This window comes from Myotis davidii, unplaced genomic scaffold (genome assembly GCF_000327345.1).
Source record: "Myotis davidii unplaced genomic scaffold, ASM32734v1 scaffold551, whole genome shotgun sequence".
Lineage (NCBI taxonomy): Eukaryota > Metazoa > Chordata > Mammalia > Chiroptera > Vespertilionidae > Myotis > Myotis davidii.
In genome coordinates, this window is record NW_006283788.1 from 314999 (window position 1) to 322193 (window position 7195).

Here is a 7195-nt window from a genome sequence, read left to right on the forward strand (position 1 = left end):
GCTACTTTCCGGACATCGCTGGGGACACCTCTCTGCCTCAGGAAATGGTGCAAAATGGGCCCGATGACTTTCTGGCTCTTGGGGAGGCCAGAATTGGACATGGTGTTGTCAGACCCTCTGGATGACGGTGGTAGGGAATGGGCGGGGGACAGCAGCACCGTGTTTTAATGATAATAAATATTTATTGAATGTGTCTCTAGCGCTGTTCACCTCTGCTAGGCGATCTGTAAAGATAAAAACATGCCCACTGTCCAAAAAAAGGGAAACCGAAGAGAAAAACACGCTTCTCCTCGTGAATGGCATGAACCGGAAATTTCCGGTATTTACTGATTTCATTGGGCAGAGCATGTCACACGGCTCCTTTCCGGCTGCAAGGGTGACTGGGAAATGCAGTCTTCTGATGGGCCGTGGGCTTTACTAAAACTACTTCTAATACTAGAGGAGATGGAGAGAAAAGAGAGTGGGGGCATTTAGCAGTTCCGGCTGCAGCGCTTTTGGGGGCAGGGGTGTGTGGCGAGTGTGCCTGATGCCCTCAGCAAGGCCGGGCTCAGATTCCACTGTGTGATTTGGGGCAAGTGTCTTCACCTCTGCGCCTCTCCTTTCTCAGTAGTGGGTTTGATTCCTGTGTTTCAAGGTCATCCGTGAGTTGTTCCTAACACTACAACACCAGGGACAGTGTAAGGGCGTATTAGCTGCATGCTTGACAGGGAGGGGATTCATCTTTTCTTGAGAATAGAATTTGTCGAGCACTCACCACTTCACGATTCTGGGGGCTTTAAAAATCTAAGCATATTTTAATCTCCCCAAACGACTTCCGGGGGTAGAAGCTTCTATGGTTGGGCCCATTGTCCAGACGGGGAAAACTGAGGCCCAAAGAGGTGAATTCTGGTCTCAAAAGTCATGGCTTGGATCTGGGGAGATTACAATTGAAGAAGCCAAACTTCCCAGGAAGGCGAATTTGGGTGGGCTGAGCCAAATAGCGGGAGGCCCCCTTCACCCAACTGTCTGATTTGCACATTGACTTTGCATGCCCTTTCCTGCCGCCCCCAAGGGCAGGCCTGGTATGATTCACCCAGGCTGTCATTCCCACTTGCTTTTAGTGGCTGACTCAGATTTTGTGACGGCTCTGCTCCCAGCCTCCAGAAAGATGAAGTGAAACCTGGGTGAGGAAAGCCTGAGATAGGGTCTGGGGTGCGTGGGGCAGGACGGGGTTTCGGAGGTAGGAGCCAGCTGCACATCGAGACAGTGGCAGGGGATATGTGGCTCATCTGACCAACATGGATGGAGGGCCTGCCAGGATCTTCCCAGGCAGTGGGTGTAGTTGGAAGTCGGGGAGAGGGGAGTAGTGAGTGAGTCATCAAATAAGGAAGCAAGATAACAGGGCCAGGTGATGGGAGTGTCTCAGGAGAGGGACCTTTGGCCCAGGTGCCAGAGCGGGCCTCTCTGAGGGCGTGGTGTTGAAGCCAAGGTCTGGAGGAAGAGAAGGAACTGGCTATGGAAAAAATCGGGTGGGCTGGGGTGGGGATGATCCGGGCAGAGGAAACAGCCAGTGCAAAGGTCCTAGGGCAAGCCATGTTTGACCTGTTGGAGGAACAGCTAGGAGGCCCTTCTGGTGGGAGGGGAGGGCGGGAGGGAGGAGTCTAGGAGAAGCAGGTCGTGTACAGCCTTGTGGCCTTGTGGGCTCCATGGAGGACTTGGATCCCGCTGCTCCCCCACCCCCCACCCCCCACCAAGGGAGGTGGCTGCCTGGAGATCTGGGTGCTGAGAAGGGCCAGGACCTGACAAAGGTGCTCACAGGCGCCCTCTGGGGGCTGCTGTGGGAAGGACAGATGGGGCCAGGGTGGCAGCTAGAGGACTAGGGCAGATGGGCTTATTTCATCCTCCCAACAGCCCCAGGAACTGGAGACTATCATTGTCCCCGATTTACAGAGGAGGAGACAGGACCAGAGAGGTAAAGTAACTTGTACAAGGTCACACAGCACATAAGTAACCATCAGGAGCGGGAGGAAGAGCCAGAGGTCTCTATTCTAGCCCACACAGAAATGGAGCAGCCTGTTCATTCATTGTCTTAATTTTTAAATTCTTTGAAATATTCTTGCTAATTTCATTATGTGTTAATTCATGGTTTCTCCACCACACCATGCCCACCCTGAGAGGGCTGGGGACAGATCTGTCTTGGTCACTGTGGTGTTTTCAGAAGCCGGCACAGGGCATGGTCCGTGTTAAATGGGTGGTAATTTTGATAATTATTGAGCACCTGCTGAGTGTGAGCCTGTGGGGGACGATGGGTACACAGACCCGTTACCTGCAGTGAGTGAGGAGAATGTCGATTCATCTATCCGCTTAGCCAACCAACATTTATAGGGGTTCTATTGTGCAGGCCCTGAGGGCACAGTGATGGCTGAGTGGTCACCCTGGAGGTGACCCGGACAATGCTGTTCTGTCCGTTCAGTGTGTATGGCCCAAAGCCAGAGACAGACTGTGATGGGGAAATGTAGACGGCGGCTGGAGCCCCAAAGGGACCCTCGGTCAGCCGGGGGGAATTGAGAAGCTTCTGGAAGGAGGAAGTAAGCTAAGACCTTAGGAATGAGCCGGGGCCTGGGAAAAGAGCACCGCAAATGCCTGAGGGGAGGCCATGTAGGATATGGCAACTCCAGGCAGGAGGGCCGGTTTCCCAGAGTTGGAGTTCAGCTATCATCCCTGTTTCACCAGCGCCCCCTGGTGGCCACCGTGGGCCTGGTCCCCTCTGGGCCAGTCTAAAAAAAAAAATAAGGAAATTCTCTTGAAAATTTTCCCCTTTAAAAACTGTAAAATGTGAATAAATAACAGATGCTTGGCTTTGGAGGTCGGTACTGGGTCCCTGCTTGGAACGATGTCTTTCCCAGACAGTTAGATAGTTTACGGATGTTCTCCCACCCCGGGCCCACAGGAGCTTCACCCAGTTCACAGCACATGCACAGCTGTGGCTTGGCTGGGGCAGAACGGGGGACAGGAGGTGGGCTGCCTCTGAATCTCACAAATTTATGTATTCAGCCCAGTCTGGTGAGACACAGCGGAGGCGACAGACCTCCTCCCCCCCGCCCCCCACAAGCCTCCCCAGTCATCAGTGTAGCACTGCACACAAACGCACAATCAACAGATGTGTGTTTAAGTTTACGTCCTGTTGAACAAGGAATACATTCTCATGGTTCAAAATTCAAAAGACACCAAAGAGGATCTGGATAAAGTTGCCCTCTCTCCCCTATCCCCAGCCACCCAGTTTCCCATTTTGGAGGCTCTATTGATCTGTATTCAACCCCTGCTCTAAGAGTGTGTTCTCCCTGCAGCAGCCAGAGGACCCCTCTGAGCACCCAAGTCGGGCCATGTCTCCCCTCTGCCCACAGCTCCACCTACTCTCTCAGGTTTGGCTCAGTGAATAGAGCATCAGCCTGAGGACTGAAGGGTCCCAGGTTCGACTCTGGTCAAGGTCATATGCCTGGGTTGCGGGCTCGATCTCCATTAGGGGGTGTGCAGGAAGCAGCCAATCAATGATTCTCTCTCATCATTGATGTTTCTATCTCTCCCTCTCCCTTCCTCTCTCAGATAAATAAAAATATATTTTTTAAAAAAGAAAAAGTCCAAACCTTCCCAGAGGCCCACAAGACCCTGCAGGACCTGTTCCCATCCCCCTCCCTGCCCTTACTTTCTCGCTCTCTACCCCTCACTCACTCCACTCCAGCCACACAGGCTTCCTCACTAACCCTCCAACCTACAAGGCCTGGTCCTGCCCCAGGGCCTTTGCACAGGCTATTCCCTCTGCTTGAAATGCCCTGCCGCCAGAAACCTCCATAGCTCCCTTCTCACCTCCTTCAGATCTTTGCTCAAATGCCACCCTCTCAGTGGGGTCTTCTCTGAGCACCCCATTTAAAATTCATTTACAGTTGCACCCACCAGATCCCCCTGACTCTGGTCTATCTTTCCATGACACTTCGCACTTTTGGACAAAATAAGTCACTCATTCATTGCCCACATTGTCACCTGCCTTCTCCATGAGGATGTGAATTTTGTCTGTTGACTGCACTGCTGGATCCCAGTGCCTGGCACACAGGAGGAGCTCAATAAATGAATGCGAATTATGTTTAAGTCTGTTTTATCTTTAAAACATCCTCTTGCTTCCATGTTTCCTTCCTGCCTGGTGGCAGGCAGTGCATTCATGTATTCATTAAACAGTATATGCTGAGCACCTACTGTATACCATGTTGGTTTCGGATTCAGGGGATACAGTGTTGACTAAAGCAGACTGTTCCTGGCCTCCAGGCTCACAGTCCTGTGAGGGAGTCAGGCATAAGACTAGGTGGTTACAACTTGGGTAGTCCTGGTGTGATGGGCACACAGAGGTTTCTAGGGGTGTCAGGGAGGGTTCCTGCGGACGGAGAGGAGCCAGTGTGGTTGACCTGGGCACAGGACATGTGTCTCCCTGGCCCAGGTGCTTCCTTTGTGTGGACTCAGGTGAGGCGATGAGCACTCATGGCCACCAGGTGGCGCTGACGGCCAGTGTTTTCCAGCCTCTCCTGCTTCCTGCTCAGGGCGGGGTGGGAGTCTCCTCCCAAGAGAACCCTGAGGGGCAGGGACCCCCAGAGAGCGCCCCTTCTCCTGGCTTACAGCCTCCCTAACGCGGCAGCCCAGCCGGGTCTTTGGGAATCATCAGTCTAATGCTGTTGGGGACCAGAGAGGGCAGACACATGCCTTAAGTCACAGAGCAGGTCCCACCCCCGCCCAGCCCACACAGTCCCTCTGCCCAGCCCGGAGCGCCCTTGGGTGGGGACCTTTTATTTTTAACTTGGTCAGTGGACACGGCCTTATTATAGCCCTGGGAGGCGTCCAGGGTTTCCAATTTCCAAGGGAGGTTACTAGTAAAAAAATACTCTTCCCAAGAAAAGGAGCTGCCGGAGACCTCTCAGCTGCCCTGGCCCAACCGCTCAGACCCCTCCCTGGGCTCTGTGCCCAGCGCCCCCCTCCCCCCCAAACACTGCCTCCTGCTCTGCTGGCACCTGGGCCTGGGGCCAGCAGGCTGAAGGTGGTGTGACGTCCCTGACCCCACCCCTGGGCGTCAGAGTCCCCTATTGTCATATGGAGCGTTGATGCTCTTTGGCATCCTCCTGCTGATCCCCAAACTTTGCTTACCTGTCTACTGTCCTCTGATTAATGCTTTTCTACTCCTTGAGTTGTTGGATAATTTTCTTTAAATGAATCTTCCTCCCCCTCCCCCCCCCCAATTAGATGGTGGTGATGTTAAGCAACCTTGCAACTATACTAAAAGCCACTGAACTGTACACTTTACAATGGTAAATTTTACCTCAGTAAAAAAAAAAAAAATTGTATAAAGTACGAAGTTTTCTTTATTTTTTTAATATATATTTTATTGATTTTTAGAGAGAAACATTGATGGGCTGCCTCCTACATGCCTCCCATTGGGGATGGAGCTTGCAACCCAGGCATGTGGCCTGACCTGGGATGGGACCGTGACCTCCTGGTTCACAGGTGGACGCCCAACCACTAAGCTACTCCAGCTTAGCTCATCTTTATTTTTAAACGTGGGTCATTTGCAGTATTAACATCTGTGAACTCACATGCTGGGTGGAGCTAGCTTTGCTTTGTTCCTTAAGACACATTCAAATAAATACGTAACTATTTACAAAATTTAAAACTTTGTCCATGTATTAATGTACAAATGGGTGTGCATATCGGTGCCCTATAACTATGAGTGCTCTACTGGGTACTTATTTTTTAAAAAAATAAATACTTTATTGACTTTTTAAAGAGAGGAAAGGAGAGGGACAGAGAGTCAGAAACATCGATGAGAGAGAAACATCGATCAGCTGTCCCACACAGTCTCCACTGGGGATGTGCCCGCAAACAAGGTACATGCCCTTGACTGGAATCGAACCTGGGACCCTTGAGTCTGCAGGCCGATGCTCTATCCATTGAGCTAAACCGGTTAGGGCTCTACTGAGTACTTATTGTGTGCCAGGACGTTTTCATGGGTAAACTCATTTAATCCTTCATACAGCGCCAGGAGGCAGCTGCTTACCCCATTACCCCATTTTACAGATGGAGAGACTGAGGCACAAGGAGGGGAAATGAGGATCCCAAGGTCATGTGGCCTGTGTATTAACCACTACTCCACACTGCCCAATGAGCATGCCCATTTCCTGAAAGAGGAAAAAGCTAAATCAGAGAAATGATTGGTGGGCTGAGGACTCACCAATGTATTTCATTCAATTTAAACTTAAAAAAAAAAAAAGCCCTGGCAGCGTAGCTCATCTGTTAGGGCCCCAAGGTTGTGGGTTTGATCCCCGGTCAGGGCACATATAAGAAGCAACCAATGAATGCATAAAAGAAGTGGAACAACAAATGGATGTGTGTGTGTTTTTTTTTTCTTTCTCCCTTCTCTATTTCTCAAACCAATAAACAACTAAAAAAAAATTTAAGCAGCTTTTGGTTTCAGTAAAACCTTATTTACAAAAGGAGGCTGGATTTGGCCCACGGACCAAGGATTCTCCATTTTCACTCCCCTCTAAGCACTCGAAGCCCGTTTCTCTCTAGCACGGCTTCAGCTGCTGCAGTCCTCACATTTCACGTGCTGTGTTTTATCTCAGTTCAAAATATTTTCTCGTTTTCTTTGTCTTCTTCTTTGACTGAAGCTGGGCCACAGGTGCCCACCCACCTGTGTCACCTTCCTGTCCCAAATGACATCTGAGTTTGAGGTCCTTCAGAAGTCAACGCTAAGCCACTTCAGCAACTCACAGGCCTGCCTTCCCTGGTCTGGGAGCCTCTTACTAGTCACCAAATACTGGCGCCCACCAGGCACCATGCGCTACCCTGTGGTGGACAACTCTGCTCCCTTTCTCTCCAGCCCATTAAACAGCTCCACCATCCATCCACCTACTGCCTCTGGCTCAAAACCTAATCCATTTTGACTCCTCTCGACCCCCAGTCTCCAGCCTAGATCAACAGCTCTTTCCAGCCAGCTTCAAAGTAGATCTGACATCTGTCCACCCATGGCATGACTTGGTCCGGCCCTCTCCCCGACACCGTGCTCGCTGGGACATCTGCATAGCTCACCCCTCCACCCCGCCGCCCCCGGTCTCTAGATCCACCCCAAACGTTCCCCCAGCCTCGCCCACAGGGATCTCAAAATTGAAATCAGGCCATT